Source organism: Pleurodeles waltl, chromosome 8 (assembly GCF_031143425.1).
Source record: "Pleurodeles waltl isolate 20211129_DDA chromosome 8, aPleWal1.hap1.20221129, whole genome shotgun sequence".
Classification (NCBI taxonomy): domain Eukaryota; kingdom Metazoa; phylum Chordata; class Amphibia; order Caudata; family Salamandridae; genus Pleurodeles; species Pleurodeles waltl.
The window spans coordinates 6,688,886-6,705,360 of NC_090447.1; positions in this window are offsets into that span (position 1 = coordinate 6,688,886).

Below are 16,475 nucleotides of genomic sequence, written 5' to 3' on the forward strand. Positions count from 1 at the left end.
AATCTTATACTGTTGTCCAATGATGTGTTGTTCAGGATGCACTAGGTTTTCAGTCACCAAAGTGATACTGGCACCTGTGTCCCTGTAGGCCAAGGCCTCAACACCATTTATTGAAACTGTCTGCCTGTACTTATCCATTGTAAGGGGACAAGCAGCCAGTGTGGCAAGGCCAATGCCACTAGGTGTGACAGAAACTGTCTTGGGACTGACTACCCCAGTTTCTACTATGGACCCATAAGTGAACCCAACTACACCCTTAACTTGACTGTTGCCAGCAGTCCCACCACTAGTACCACTACTGCTAGGGGCACTAGAGCTTGATGTATTAGTGGTGGTAGGCTCAGGGGGTTTACCTGGACAGGACTTATCCCCTGGCCTATGGCCTCTGTTTTTACACACAAAGCACCAAGGCTTTTTAAATTGTGTAGGTTGAGAAGAAGAGGAAGAATTTGTTTTATCCCCACCCCCTGAAGAGTGTTTAAGATTTGAAGTGGGATCTTTGGTTTTACCCTTATCCCCATGCTTATCTTGAGATTTTTCACCATCTTTCTTCTTATTGTTCTCTTTGTCACCCCCTCTATGAACTTTTCTGTTCACCCTTGTTCTGACCCATTTGTCTGCCTTCTTTCCCAATTCTTGGGGAGAGGTCAGATCAGAGTCCACCAAGTACTGGTGCAACAAATCAGACACACAATTATTAAGAATATGCTCTCTCAGGATCAAGTTATACAGGCTGTCATAATCAGTAACTTTACTGCCATGTAACCACCCCTCCAAGGCCTTCACTGAATGGTCAATGAAATCAACCCAGTCTTGTGAAGACTCCTTTTTGGTCTCTCTGAACTTTATCCTGTACTGTTCAGTGGTTAAGCCATAACCATCCAGGAGTGCATTCTTAAGAACTGTAAAATTATTGGCATCATTTTCTTTCACAGTAAGGAGCCTATCCCTACCTTTTCCACTAAATGATAGCCATAGGATAGCAGCCCACTGCCTTTGAGGGACATCCTGTACAACACAGGCCCTCTCAAGTGCAGCAAACCACTTGTTAATGTCATCCCCCTCCTTATAAGGGGGAACTATCTTGTGCAGATTCCTGGAATCATGCTCTTTTGCAGGATGACTATGGGGAATACTGCTGCTGCCACCATGGGTTTCTAAACCCAGTTTCTGTCTCTCCTTCTCTACTTCTAAAGTCTGTCTATCCAAATCCAGCTGTTGCTTCTTGAGCTTCAGTCTGGTTTGTTCCACTCTCAATCTATTGAGCTCCCTTTCTAACAATCTGTCATCAGGGTGGGTGGGAGGGACATGCCTTGAAACAGAAGTATGGTGAGAATGGACAGAAGGAGACCTGTCCCTTACAGAGGGCACCCTAACAGCTTGGCTAACAGAAACATCAGTACCACTGTGGTGAGAATAAATGCTTTTGCTATGATGTGAGACAACACTATTTGTATGGTGTGACTCCACATCATTACCAACTATGCTAGACTGTCTAGTAATGGGCAGGCTAGGAAGTTTCTTTCCTGAATCTTTTCCTGGGGGAGTCCCTGGATCAGATTGGGAACCATTAGCTACTTTTTCAACAGATGGGGCACTTCTTGCCTTATCTTGTTCTCTAAGCATGTTAAGTAACAATTCCAAGGAAGGATTCTTCCCTACACTCAAACCTCTCTCTATGCAGAGACTCCTTGCTCTTTTCCAGCTAAGGTTGTCATATGCAAGTTTGGACAGATCAACATTTTGGCCTGTGCCAGACATTTTTAGAGAGAGTTAAAGTGATAGAAAAAGATAAAAAAAGTTTGTCAGAGTGTGAGAAGGTAGCCTCTTTCTAGCCTTGTTACCCCCACTTTTGGCCTGTTTGTGAGTGTATGTCAGGGTGTTTGTCACTGTTTTCACTGCCTCACTGAGATCCTGATAGCCAGGCCTCAGTGCTCATAGTGAAAACACTATGTTTTCAGTATGTTTGTTATGTGTCACTGGGATCCTGCTGGTCAGGACCCCAGTGCTCATAGGTTTGTGGCCTATATGTATGTGTCACTGGGACCCTGTCACACAGGGCCCCAGTGCTCATAGGTGTGCATGTATATGTTCCCTGTGTGGTGCCTAACTGTCTCACTGAGGCTCTGCTAACCAGAACCTCAGTGGTTATGCTCTCTCATTACTTTCAAATTGTCACTGACAGGCTAGTGACCATTTTTACCAATTTACATTGGCTTACTGGAACACCCTTATAATTCCCTAGTATATGGTACTGAGGTACCCAGGGTATTGGGGTTCCAGGAGATCCCTATGGGCTGCAGCATTTCTTTTGCCACCCATAGGGAGCTCTGACAATTCTTACACAGGCCTGCCACTGCAGCCTGAGTGAAATAACGTCCACGTTATTTCACAGCCATTTTACACTGCACTTAAGTAACTTATAAGTCACCTATATGTCTAACCTTTACCTGGTAAAGGTTAGGTGCAAAGTTACTTAGTGTGAGGGCACCCTGGCACTAGCCAAGGTGCCCCCACATTGTTCAGAGCCAATTCCCTGAACTTTGTGAGTGCGGGGACACCATTACACGCGTGCACTATATATAGGTCACTACCTATATGTAGCTTCACCATGGTAACTCCGAATATGGCCATGTAAACATGTCTATGATCATGGAATTGCCCCCTCTATACCATCCTGGCATAGTTGGCACAATCCCATGATCCCAGTGGTCTGTAGCACAGACCCTGGTACTGCCAGACTGCCCTTCCTGGGGTTTCACTGCAGCTGCTGCTGCTGCCAACCCCTCAGACAGGCAGCTGCCCTCCTGGGGTCCAGCCAGGCCTGGCCCAGGATGGCAGAACAAAGAACTTCCTCTGAGAGAGGGTGTGACACCCTCTCCCTTTGGAAAATGGTGTGAAGGCAGGGGAGGAGTAGCCTCCCCAGCCTCTGGAAATGCTTTGTTGGGCACAGAGGTGCCCAATTCTGCATAAGCCAGTCTACACCGGTTCAGGGACCCCTTAGCCCCTGCTCTGGCGCGAAACTGGACAAAGGAAAGGGGAGTGACCACTCCCCTGACCTGCACCTCCCCTGGGAGGTGTCCAGAGCTCCTCCAGTGTGCTCCAGACCTCTGCCATCTTGGAAACAGAGGTGCTGCTGGCACACTGGACTGCTCTGAGTGGCCAGTGCCACCAGGTGACGTCAGAGACTCCTGCTGATAGGCTCCTTCAGGTGTTAGTAGCCTTTCCTCTCACCTAGGTAGCCAAACCCTCTTTTCTGGCTATTTAGGGTCTCTGTCTCTGGGGAAACTTTAGATAACGAATGCATGAGCTCAGCCGAGTTCCTCTGCATCTCCCTCTTCACCTTCTGATAAGGAATCGACCTCTGACCGCGCTGGAAGCCTGCAAACCTGCAACATAGTAGCAAAGACGACTACTGCAACTCTGTAACGCTGATCCTGCCGCCTTCTCGACTGTTTTCCTGCTTGTGCATGCTGTGGGGGTAGTCTGCCTCCTCTCTGCACCAGAAGCTCCGAAGAAATCTCCCGTGGGTCGACGGAATCGTCCCCCTGCAACCGCAGGCACCAAAAAGCTGCATTACCGGTCCCTTGGGTCTCCTCTCAGCACGACGAGCGAGGTCCCTCGAATCCAGCGACACCGTCCCAGTGACCCCCACAGTCCAGTGACTCTTCAGCCCGAGTTTGGTGAAGGTAAGTCCTTGCCTCACCTCGCTGGGCTGCATTGCTGGGAACCGCGACTTTGCAAGCTTCTCCGGCCCCTGTGCACTTCCGGCGGAAATCCTGTGTGCACAGCCAAGCCTGGGTCCACGGCACTCTAACCTGCATTGCACGACTTTCTAAGTTGGTCTCCGGCGACGTGGGACTCCTTTGTGCAACTTCGGTGAGCACCGTTTCACGCATCCTCGTAGTGCCTGTTTCTGGCACTTCTCCGGGTGCTACCTGCTTCAGTGAGGGCTCTTTGTCTTGCTCGACGTCCCCTCTCTCTGCAGGTCCAATTTGCGACCTCCTGGTCCCTCCTGGGCCCCAGCAGCGTCCAAAAACGCCAAACGCACGATTTGCGGGTAGCAAGGCTTGTTGGCGTCCATCCGGCGGGAAAACACTTCTGCACGACTCTACAAGGCGTGGGGGATCCATCCTCCAAAGGGGAAGTCTCTAGCCCTTGTCGTTCCTGCAGTATTCACAGCTCTTCAGCCTAGTAAGAGCTTCTTTGCACCAATCGCTGGCATTTCTTGGGCATCTGCCCATCTCCGAATTGCTTGTGACTTTTGGACTTGGTCCCCTTGTTCCACAGGTACCCTCAGTCAGGAATCCATCGTTGTTGCATTGCTGATTTGTGTTTTCTTTGCATTTTCCCTCTAACACGACTATTTTGTCCTTAGGGGAACTTTAGTGCACTTTGCACTCACTTTTCAGGGTCTTGGGGAGGGTTATTTTTCTAACTCTCACTATTTTCTAATAGTCCCAGCGACCCTCTACAAGGTCACATAGGTTTGGGGTCCATTCGTGGTTCGCATTCCACTTCTGGAGTATATGGTTTGTGTTGCCCCTATCCCTATGTTTCCCCATTGCATCCTATTGTAACTATACATTGTTTGCACTGTTTTCTAAGACTATACTGCATATTTTTGCTATTGTGTATATATATCTTGTGTATATTTCCTATCCTCTCACTGAGGGTACACTCTAAGATACTTTGGCATATTGTCATAAAAATAAAGTACCTTTATTTTTAGTATAACTGTGTATTGTGTTTTCTTATGATATTGTGCATATGACACTAGGTGGTACTGTAGTAGCTTCACACGTCTCCTAGTTCAGCCTAAGCTGCTCTGCTAAGCTACCATTATCTATCAGCCTAAGCTGCTAGACACCCTATACACTAATAAGGGATAACTGGGCCTGGTGCAAGGTGCAAGTACCCCTTGGTACTCACTACAAGCCAGTCCAGCCTCCTACATTGGTTGTGCAGCGGTGGGATAAGTGCTTTGAGACTACTTACCACTCTTGTCATTGTACTTTTCATAAGAGAAAAAATATACAAAACAAGGTCAGTGTATATACACATAGCCAAAAAGTTTTGCATTTCCTCTTTTCACTCTTTTCTAAGTGCTGAAAAGTACTTCTAAACTTTCAAAAAGTTCTTAAAAGTTTAAAAAGTTTTTTCTGTCTGTCCAAAAAGTTCTGAAAACTTTTTTTCTTTGTCTATCACTTTAACTCTCTCTAAAAATGTCTGGCACAGGCCAAAAAGTTGAACTGTCCAAACTTGCATATGATCACCTTAGCTGGAAAGGAGCAAGGAGTCTCTGCATAGAGAGAGGTTTGAGTGTAGGGAAGAATCCTTCTTTAGAACTGTTAATTAATATGCTTAGAGTACAGGATAAGGCCATAAGTGCCCAATCTGTAGAAAAAGTAGCTAATGGTTCTCAATCTGATCCAGGGACTCCCCCAGGAAAAGGTTCAGGAAAGAAACTTCTCAGCCTGCCCATTACTAGACAGTCTAGCATAGTTGGTACAGAGGTTGAATCACATCATACTGATGATGTGCTCTCACATTATACTGGTAGCCAAGCTGTTAGGGTGCCCCTTGTAAGGGACAGGTCTCCGTCTGTTCATTCCCATCATACCTCTGTATCTAGAAATGTCCCTCCCACCCACCCTGATGACAGATTGTTAGAAAGGGAGCTCAATAGATTGAGAGTGGAACAAACCAGACTGAAGCTCAAGAAGCAACAGCTGGATTTGGATAGACAGTCTTTAGAAATAGAGAGGGAAAGACAGAAGTTGGGTTTAGATACCCATGGTGGCAGCAGCAGTATTCCCCATAGTCATCCTGCAAAAGAGCATGATTCCAGGAATCTGCACAAGATAGTTCCCCCTTATAAGGAGGGGGATGACATTAACAAGTGGTTTGCTGCACTTGAGAGGGCCTGTGCTGTACAGGATGTCCCTCAAAGGCAGTGGGCTGCTATCCTATGGCTATCATTTAGTGGAAAGGGTAGGGATAGACTCCTTACTGTGAAAGAAAATGATGCCAATAATTTTACAGTTCTTAAGAATGCACTCCTGGATGGTTATGGCTTAACCACTGAACAATACAGGATAAAGTTCAGAGAGACCAAAAAGGAGTCTTCACAAGACTGGGTTGATTTCATTGACCAGGCAGTGAAGGCCTTGGAGGGGTGGTTACATGGCAGTAAAGTTACTGATTATGAAAGCCTGTATAACACAATCCTGAGAGAGCATATACTTAATAATTGTGTGTCTGATTTGTTGCACCAGTACCTGGTAGACTCTGATCTGACCTCTCCCCAAGAATTGGGAAAGAAGGCAGACAAATGGGTCAGAACAAGGGTGAACAGAAAAGTTCATACAGGGGGTGACAAGGATGGCAATAAGAAGAAAGATGGTGAAAAATCTCAAGATAAGCATGGGGATAAGGGTAAAACCAAAGATCCCACTTCAAATCTTAAACACTCTTCAGAGGGTGGGGATAAAACAAATTCTTCCTCTTCTTCCCAACCTGCACACATTAAAAAGCCTTGGTGCTTTGTGTGTAAAAATAGAGGCCATAGGCCAGGGGATAAGTCCTGTCCAGGTAAACCCCCTGAGCCTACCACCACTAATACATCAAGCTCTAGTGCCCCTAGCAGTAGTGGTACTAGTGGTGGGACTGCTGGCAACAGTCAAGCAAAGGGTGTAGTTGGGTTCACTTATGGGTCCATAGTGGAAACTGATGTAATCAGTCCCAAGACAGTTTCTGTCACACCTAGTGGCATTGGCCTTGCCACACTGGCTGCTTGTCCCCTTACAATGGATAAGTACAGGCAGACAGTTTCAATAAATGGTGTTGAGGCCTTGGCCTACAGGGACACAGGTGCCAGTTTCACTTTAGTGACTGAAAACCTAGTGCACCCTGATCAACACATCATTGGACAACAGTATAAGATTATTGATGTCCATAACTCCACTAAGTTTCTTCCCTTAGCTATAATTCAGTTTAGTTGGGGTGGAGTTACTGGCCCTAAGCAGGTGGTGGTATCACCTAGCTTACCTGTAGACTGTCTCTTAGGTAATGACCTAGAGGCCTCAGGTTGGGCTGATGTAGAGTTTTATGCCCATGCAGCCATGCTGGGCATCCCTGAGGAATTGTCCCCTCTCATTTCAAGTGAAATGAAAAAGCAAAGGAGAGAAGGCCTGAAAACTCAGGATCCCTCTCCATCAACAGGTAAAAAGGGTATCACAGTATCCCCTAACCACCCTACCATTCAGGATACTATTCCTGTGGTGGGAGAAACCTCTCCTGGGGTGGCACCTGTTCCAAGGGAATCATCAGCTGGCAAAGCTGGACTCCCTGAGGTGGAAGTACCTCTCTGTGGGATAACTAACATTGGTGAGAAAAACAGCACCATTTTAGTTAACATGGAGCATCCCTCCAACCCTCCCAGAGAAACTTTAGGGCAGAAACCCTGCACTACCTCACAACACTTAGGACAGCATCCCTGCCCTAGTGTGGAGCTCATAGGACAGCATCCCTGCCCTGCTCCAACTCAAGAAAAACAGCATCCCTGTTCTCTCTTCCAGCCAGATGGACAAAGTTTTTGCCCAGCTATGGCTTTTCTGAGACAGCATCCCTGTCTGGCATTTCCATCACTACAAATAGGTTCAGTGGACAATTCCCACTGCTCTAAACTAAAACTTACTGATAGAAACTCTGAAAATACATCTTCACATTGTTGCTTAGCTAAAAAACTTCAAACAGGGTGGTTTACATCCCCACAGGGAAGTAACCATATAGTGGATGATAAAGGGAGTAACCAGTCTATTGCAGAGCTACTCTCTACTTATCACCACTTAGACAATAAAGTCTCAACTGGCCAAGGTTAGCCTTATTGTCCTTCGTTTGGGGGGGGGGTTGTGTGAGAAGGTAGCCTCTTTCTAGCCTTGTTACCCCCACTTTTGGCCTGTTTGTGAGTGTATGTCAGGGTGTTTGTCACTGTTTTCACTGCCTCACTGAGATCCTGATAGCCAGGCCTCAGTGCTCATAGTGAAAACACTATGTTTTCAGTATGTTTGTTATGTGTCACTGGGATCCTGCTGGTCAGGACCCCAGTGCTCATAGGTTTGTGGCCTATATGTATGTGTCACTGGGACCCTGTCACACAGGGCCCCAGTGCTCATAGGTGTGCATGTATATGTTCCCTGTGTGGTGCCTAACTGTCTCACTGAGGCTCTGCTAACCAGAACCTCAGTGGTTATGCTCTCTCATTACTTTCAAATTGTCACTGACAGGCTAGTGACCATTTTTACCAATTTACATTGGCTTACTGGAACACCCTTATAATTCCCTAGTATATGGTACTGAGGTACCCAGGGTATTGGGGTTCCAGGAGATCCCTATGGGCTGCAGCATTTCTTTTGCCACCCATAGGGAGCTCTGACAATTCTTACACAGGCCTGCCACTGCAGCCTGAGTGAAATAACGTCCACGTTATTTCACAGCCATTTTACACTGCACTTAAGTAACTTATAAGTCACCTATATGTCTAACCTTTACCTGGTAAAGGTTAGGTGCAAAGTTACTTAGTGTGAGGGCACCCTGGCACTAGCCAAGGTGCCCCCACATTGTTCAGAGCCAATTCCCTGAACTTTGTGAGTGCGGGGACACCATTACACGCGTGCACTACATATAGGTCACTACCTATATGTAGCTTCACCATGGTAACTCCGAATATGGCCATGTAACATGTCTATGATCATGGAATTGCCCCCTCTATACCATCCTGGCATAGTTGGCACAATCCCATGATCCCAGTGGTCTGTAGCACAGACCCTGGTACTGCCAGACTGCCCTTCCTGGGGTTTCACTGCAGCTGCTGCTGCTGCCAACCCCTCAGACAGGCAGCTGCCCTCCTGGGGTCCAGCCAGGCCTGGCCCAGGATGGCAGAACAAAGAACTTCCTCTGAGAGAGGGTGTGACACCCTCTCCCTTTGGAAAATGGTGTGAAGGCAGGGGAGGAGTAGCCTCCCCCAGCCTCTGGAAATGCTTTGTTGGGCACAGAGGTGCCCAATTCTGCATAAGCCAGTCTACACCGGTTCAGGGACCCCTTAGCCCCTGCTCTGGCGCGAAACTGGACAAAGGAAAGGGGAGTGACCACTCCCCTGACCTGCACCTCCCCTGGGAGGTGTCCAGAGCTCCTCCAGTGTGCTCCAGACCTCTGCCATCTTGGAAACAGAGGTGCTGCTGGCACACTGGACTGCTCTGAGTGGCCAGTGCCACCAGGTGACGTCAGAGACTCCTGCTGATAGGCTCCTTCAGGTGTTAGTAGCCTTTCCTCTCTCCTAGGTAGCCAAACCCTCTTTTCTGGCAATTTAGGGTCTCTGTCTCTGGGGAAACTTTAGATAACGAATGCATGAGCTCAGCCGAGTTCCTCTGCATCTCCCTCTTCACCTTCTGATAAGGAATCGACCGCTGACCGCGCTGGAAGCCTGCAAACCTGCAACATAGTAGCAAAGACGACTACTGCAACTCTGTAACGCTGATCCTGCCGCCTTCTCGACTGTTTTCCTGCTTGTGCATGCTGTGGGGGTAGTCTGCCTCCTCTCTGCACCAGAAGCTCCGAAGAAATCTCCCGTGGGTCGACGGAATCGTCCCCCTGCAACCGCAGGCACCAAAAAGCTGCATTATCTGTCCCTTGGGTCTCCTCTCAGCACGACGAGCGAGGTCCCTCGAATCCAGCGACACCGTCCCAGTGACCCCCACAGTCCAGTGACTCTTCAGCCCGAGTTTGGTGGAGGTAAGTCCTTGCCTCACCTCGCTGGGCTGCATTGCTGGGAACCGCGACTTTGCAAGCTTCTTCGGCCCCTGTGCACTTCCGGCGGAAATCCTGTGTGCACAGCCAAGCCTGGGTCCACGGCACTCTAACCTGCATTGCACGACTTTCTAAGTTGGTCTCCGGCGACGTGGGACTCCTTTGTGCAACTTCGGCGAGCACCGTTTCACGCATCCTCGTAGTGCCTGTTTCTGGCACTTCTCCGGGTGCTACCTGCTTCAGTGAGGGCTCTCTGTCTTGCTCGACGTCCCCTCTCTCTGCAGGTCCAATTTGCGACCTCCTGGTCTCTCCTGGGCCCCAGCAGCGTCCAAAAACGCCAAACGCACGATTTGCAGGTAGCAAGGCTTGTTGGCATCCATCCGGCGGGAAAACACTTCTGCACGACTCTCCAAGGCGTGGGGGATCCATCCTCCAAAGGGGAAGTCTCTAGCCCTTGTCGTTCCTGCAGTATTCACAGCTCTTCAGCCTAGTAAGAGCTTCTTTGCACCAACCGCTGGCATTTCTTGGGCATCTGCCCATCTCCGAATTGCTTGTGACTTTTGGACTTGGTCCCCTTGTTCCACAGGTACCCTCAGTCAGGAATCCATCGTTGTTGCATTGCTGATTTGTGTTTTCTTTGCATTTTCCCTCTAACACGACTATTTTGTCCTTAGGGGAACTTTAGTGCACTTTGCACTCACTTTTCAGGGTCTTGGGGAGGGTTATTTTTCTAACTCTCACTATTTTCTAATAGTCCCAGCGACCCTCTACAAGGTCACATAGGTTTGGGGTCCATTCGTGGTTCGCATTCCACTTCTGGAGTATATGGTTTGTGTTGCCCCTATCCCTATGTTTCCCCATTGCATCCTATTGTAACTATACATTGTTTGCACTGTTTTCTAAGACTATACTGCATATTTTTGCTATTGTGTATATATATCTTGTGTATATTTCCTATCCTCTCACTGAGGGTACACTCTAAGATACTTTGGCATATTGTCATAAAAATAAAGTACCTTTATTTTTAGTATAACTGTGTATTGTGTTTTCTTATGATATTGTGCATATGACACTAGGTGGTACTGTAGTAGCTTCACACGTCTCCTAGTTCAGCCTAAGCTGCTCTGCTAAGCTACCATTATCTATCAGCCTAAGCTGCTAGACACCCTATACACTAATAAGGGATAACTGGGCCTGGTGCAAGGTGCAAGTACCCCTTGGTACTCACTACAAGCCAGTCCAGCCTCCTACACAGAGCTTTTAGAAAGACAGAGAAAAAAAAACTTTTTAAACTTTTTACAACTTTTTAGAAAGTTAGAAGTACTTTTCAGCACTTAGAAAAGAGTGAAAAGAGGAAATGCAAACCTTTTTGGCTATGTGTATATACACTGACCTTGTTTTGTATATTTTTCTCTTATGAAAAGTACAATGACAAGAGTGGTAAGTAGTCTCAAAGCACTTATCCCACCACTGCACAACCAATGTAGGAGGCTGGACTGGCTTGTAGTGAGTACCAAGGGGTACTTGCACCTTGCACCAGGCCCAGTTATCCCTTATTAGTGTATAGGGTGTCTAGCAGCTTAGGCTGATAGATAATGGTAGCTTAGCAGAGCAGCTTAGGCTGAACTAGGAGACGGGTGAAGCTACTACAGAACCACTTAGTGTCATATGCACAATATCATAAGAAAACACAATACACAGTTATACTAAAAATAAAGGTACTTTATTTTTATGGCAATATGCCAAAGTATCTTAGAGTGTACCCTCAGTGAGAGGATAGGAAATATACACAAGATATATATACACAATAGCAAAAATATGCAGTATAGTCTTAGAAAACAGTGCAAACAATGTATAGTTACAATAGGATGCAATGGGGAAACATAGGGATAGGGGCAACACAAACCATATACTCCAAAAGTGGAATGCGAACCACGAATGGACCCCAAACCTATGTGACCTTGTAGAGGGTCGCTGGGACTATTAGAAAATAGTGAGAGTTAGAAAAATAACCCTCCCCAAGACCCTGAAAAGTGAGTGCAAAGTGCACTAAAGTTCCCCTAAGGGCAAAGAAGTCGTGTTAGAGGAATAATGCAGGAAAGACACAAACCAACAATGCAACAACGCTGGATTTCCAATCTGGAGTACCTGTGGAACAAGGGGACTAAGTCCAAAAGTCACAAGCAAGTCGGAGATGGGCAGATGCCCAGGAAATGCCAGCTGCGGGTGCAAAGGAGCTTCTACTGGACAGAAGAAGCTGCGGTTTCTGCAGGAACGCAAAGGGCTAGAGACTTCCCCTTTGGAGGACGGATCCCCCTTGTCTTGTAGAGTCGTGCAGAAGTGTTTTCCCGCCGAGAGAACACCAACAAGCCTTGCTAGCTGCAAATCGTGCGGTTAGCATTTTTGGACGCTGCTGCGGCCCAGGAGGGACCAGGAGGTCGCAAATTGGACCAGGTGGTAGAGGGGACATCGAGCAAGACAAGGAGCCCTCTTAGCAGCAGGTAGCATCCGGAGAAGTGCCAGAAGCATGCACTACGAGGATGCGTGAAACGGTGCTCTCCCGAAGTTACACAAAGGAGTCCCACGTCGCCGGAGACCCACTTAGAAAGTCGTGCAATGCAGGTTAGAGTGCCGTGGACCCAGGCTTGGCTGTGCACAAAGGATTTCCGCCGGAAGTGCACAGGGGCCGGAGTAGCTGCAAAAGTCGCGGTTCCCAGCAATGCAGCCCAGCGAGGTGAGGCAAGGACTTACCTCCACCAAACTTGGACTGAAGAGTCACTGGACTGTGTGGGTCACTTGGACAGAGTCTCTGGATTCGAGGGGCCTCGCTCGTCGTGCTGAGAGGAGACCCAAGGGACCGGTAATGCAGCTTTTTGGTGCCTGCGGTTGCAGGGGGAAGATTCCGTCGACCCACGGGAGATTTCTTCGGAGCTTCTGGTGCAGAGAGGAGGCAGACTACCCCCACAGCATGCACAAGCAGGAAAACAGTCGAGAAGGCGGCAGGATCAGTGTTACAGAGTTGCAGTAGTCGTCTTTGCTACTATGTTGCAGGTTTGCAGGCTTCCAGCGCGGTCAGCAGTCGATTCCTTGGCAGAAGGTGAAGAGAGAGATGCAGAGGAACTCGGATGAGCTCTTGCATTCGTTATCTAAAGTTTCCCCAGAGACAGAGACCCTAAATAGCCAGAAAAGAGGGTTTGGCTACCTAGGAGAGAGGATAGGCTACTAACACCTGAAGGAGCCTATCAGAAGGAGTCTCTGATGTCACCTGGTGGCACTGGCCACTCAGAGCAGTCCAGTGTGCCAGCAGCACCTCTGTTTCCAAGATGGCAGATGTCTGGAGCACACTGGAGGAGCTCTGGACACCTCCCAGGGGAGGTGCAGGTCAGGGGAGTGGTCACTCCCCTTTCCTTTGTCCAGTTTCGCGCCAGAGCAGGGCTAAGGGGTCCCCTGAACCGGTGTAGACTGGCTTATGCAGAATTGGGCACATCTGTGCCCAAGAAAGCATTTCCAGGGGCTGGGGGAGGCTACTCCTCCCCTGCCTTCATACCATTTTCCAAAGGGAGAGGGTGTAACACCCTCTCTCAGAGGAAGTCCTTTGTTCTGCCATCCTGGGCCAGGCCTGGCTGGACCCCAGGAGGGCAGATGCCTGTCTGAGGGGTTGGCAGCAGCAGCAGCTGCAGTGAAACCCCAGGAAGGGCAGTTTGGCTGTACCAGGGTCTGTGCTACAGACCACTGGGATCATGGGATTGTGCCAACTATGCCAGGATGGCATAGAGGGGGCAATTCCATGATCATAGACATGTTACATGGCCATATTCGGAGTTACCATTGTGAAGCTACATATAGGTAGTGACCTATATGTAGTGCACGCGTGTAATGGTGTCCCCGCACTCACAAAGTTCAGGGAATTGGCTCTGAACAATGTGGGGGCACCTTGGCTAGTGCCAGGGTGGCCTCACACTAAGTAACTTTGCACCTAACCTTTACCAGGTAAAGGTTAGACATATAGGTGACTTATAAGTTACTTAAGTGCAGTGTAAAATGGCTGTGAAATAACGTGGACGTTATTTCACTCAGGCTGCAGTGGCAGGCCTGTGTAAGAATTGTCAGAGCTCCCTATGGGTGGCAAAAGAAATGCTGCAGCCCATAGGGATCTCCTGGAACCCCAATACCCTGGGTACCTCAGTACCATATACTAGGGAATTATAAGGGTGTTCCAGTAAGCCAATGTAAATTGGAAAAAATGGTCACTAGCCTGTTAGTGACAATTTGAAAAGAAATGAGAGAGCATAACCACTGAGGTTCTGATTAGCAGAGCCTCAGTGAGACAGTTAGTCACTACACAGATAACACATTCAGGCACACTTATGAGCACTGGGGCCCTGGGTTACCAGGGTCCCAGTGACACATACAACTAAAACAACATATATACAGTGAAAAATGGGGGTAACATGCCAGGCAAGATGGTACTTTCCTACACATAGGGTTGGAGTTACTGACGCTCCCTAGATACGCTAGAAAGAAGGTTAAACTCGGAACATAGGTTTAGAGTTACTGATGCTCCCAAGGTATGCTAGAAAGAAGGTTACACTCAGTACATAGGGTTGGAGTTACTGACGCTCCCAAGGTATGCTAGAAAGAAGGTTAAACTCGGAACATAGGTTTAGAGTTACTGACGCTCCCAAGGTATGCTAGTAGGAAGGTTACACTCAGTACATAGGGTTGGAGTTATTGACGCTCCCTAGATACGCTAGAAAGAAGGTTACACTCGGTACATAGGGTTTGAGTTACTGACGCTCCCAAGGTATGTTAGAAAGAAGGTTATACTCAGTACATAGGGTTGGAGTTACTGATGCTCCCAAGGTATGCCAGAAAGAAGGTTATACTCGAAACATAGGTTTGGAGTTACTGACACTACCAAGGTATACTAGAAAGAAGGTTACACTCAGTACATAGGGTTGGAGTTACTGACGCTCCCAAGGTATACTAGAAATAAGGTTATACTTGGAACATAGGTTTGGAGTTAATGAAGCTCCCAAGGTATGCTAGACAGAAGGTCATACTCGGAGCATAGGTTTGGAGTTACTGGCACTCCCAAGGTATACTAGAAAGAAGGTTACACTCAGTACAATGGGTTGGAGTTACTGACGCTCCCAAGGTATGCCAGAAAGAAGGTTATACTCAGAACATAGGTTTGGAGTTACTGACGCTCCCAAGGTATGCTAGAAGGAAGGTTACACTCAGTATATAGGGTTGGAGTTACTGATGCTCCCTAGATACGCTAGAAAGAAGATTACACTCGGTACATAGGGTTGGAGTTACTGACGATTCCAAGGTATGCTAGCAAGAAGGTTACACTCAGTACATAGGGTTGGAGTTACTGACGCTCTCAAGGTATGCTAGAAAGAAGGTTACACTCAGTACATAGGTTTGGAGTTACTGGACTCCCAAGGTATGCCAGAAAGAAGGTTATACTCAGTACATAGGGTTGGAGTTACTGACGCTCCCTAGATACGCTAGAAAGAAGGTTATACTCAGTACATAGGGTTGGAGTTACTGATTCTCCCAAGGAATGCTAGAAAGAAGGTTATACTCAGTACATAGGGTTGGAGTTACTGACGCTCCCTAGATACGCTAGAAAGAAGGTTACACTCGGAACATAGGTTTGGAGTTACTGACACTACCAAGGTATGCCAGAAAGAAGGTTATACTCGGAACATAGGTTTGGAGTTACTGACACTACCAAGGTATGCCAGAAAGAAGGTCACACTCTGTACATAGGGTTGGAGTTACTGACGCTCCCTAGATACGCTAGAAGGAAGGTTAAACTCGGTACATAGGGTTGGAGTTACTGACACTCCAAAGGTTGCACTCGGTACATAGGGTGGAGTCAGGGACACTCCCAAGATTTACTAGAGACAAGGTTACACTTGGTACACAGGTTAAAGATCAGATTAAGGGCCTGATTTAGACTTCGGCAGGCAGGTTACCCCATCACGATAGTGACAGATATCCTGTCCGACAAAATATGAATCCCATGGTAAATAACAGGATTTATATTTAGGTGGATGGGATATCTATCACCATTGAGACGGAGTAACCCATCCGCCAGAGTCCAAGTCAGGCCCTGAGTCTCCAGTCCAGGAGCCAAACAGCTCAAGAGCCAAGATAATATAGAGAGTAGATAAGCAAGGGATGGTGGAGAAACAAATCACAGAGAAGGAATAGGAGACGACTCTATATTCCTCAGAGATATTGAAACTCAGGCCTGCTCAACTACTTTAAAGGATTAGTGCACACTAACCTGAAAGAAAACTGCTTAGCCTTGTCTAGTGATTTTACAAGAGATGAAAGAAGGCAGGCTGCTTGGTGCAAGAAGCTCAAGAGGAGGCAGAATCATAGCTCATGAAGTGAGACCCTGGAAGTGTTGCAGAAGCCAGGATCATGGAATCATCAGGAAGGTTTGGAAGACTAGAGCGATGGTAGCTCCGGGTGACTCAGAAGTGAGGTGCAGGGACAAAACGTGAGCAAGACTGGAGCGCTGAAGATCCGGGTGACTTTGAAGGTGAGTGCAGGGATGTTGCTTGCACAGGACGGGAATGAGGCCCAGCACCAATGCAGGTTCAGAGAGGGTATTTATACAGGAAGCAAAGAGTGTTCCAGAAGAG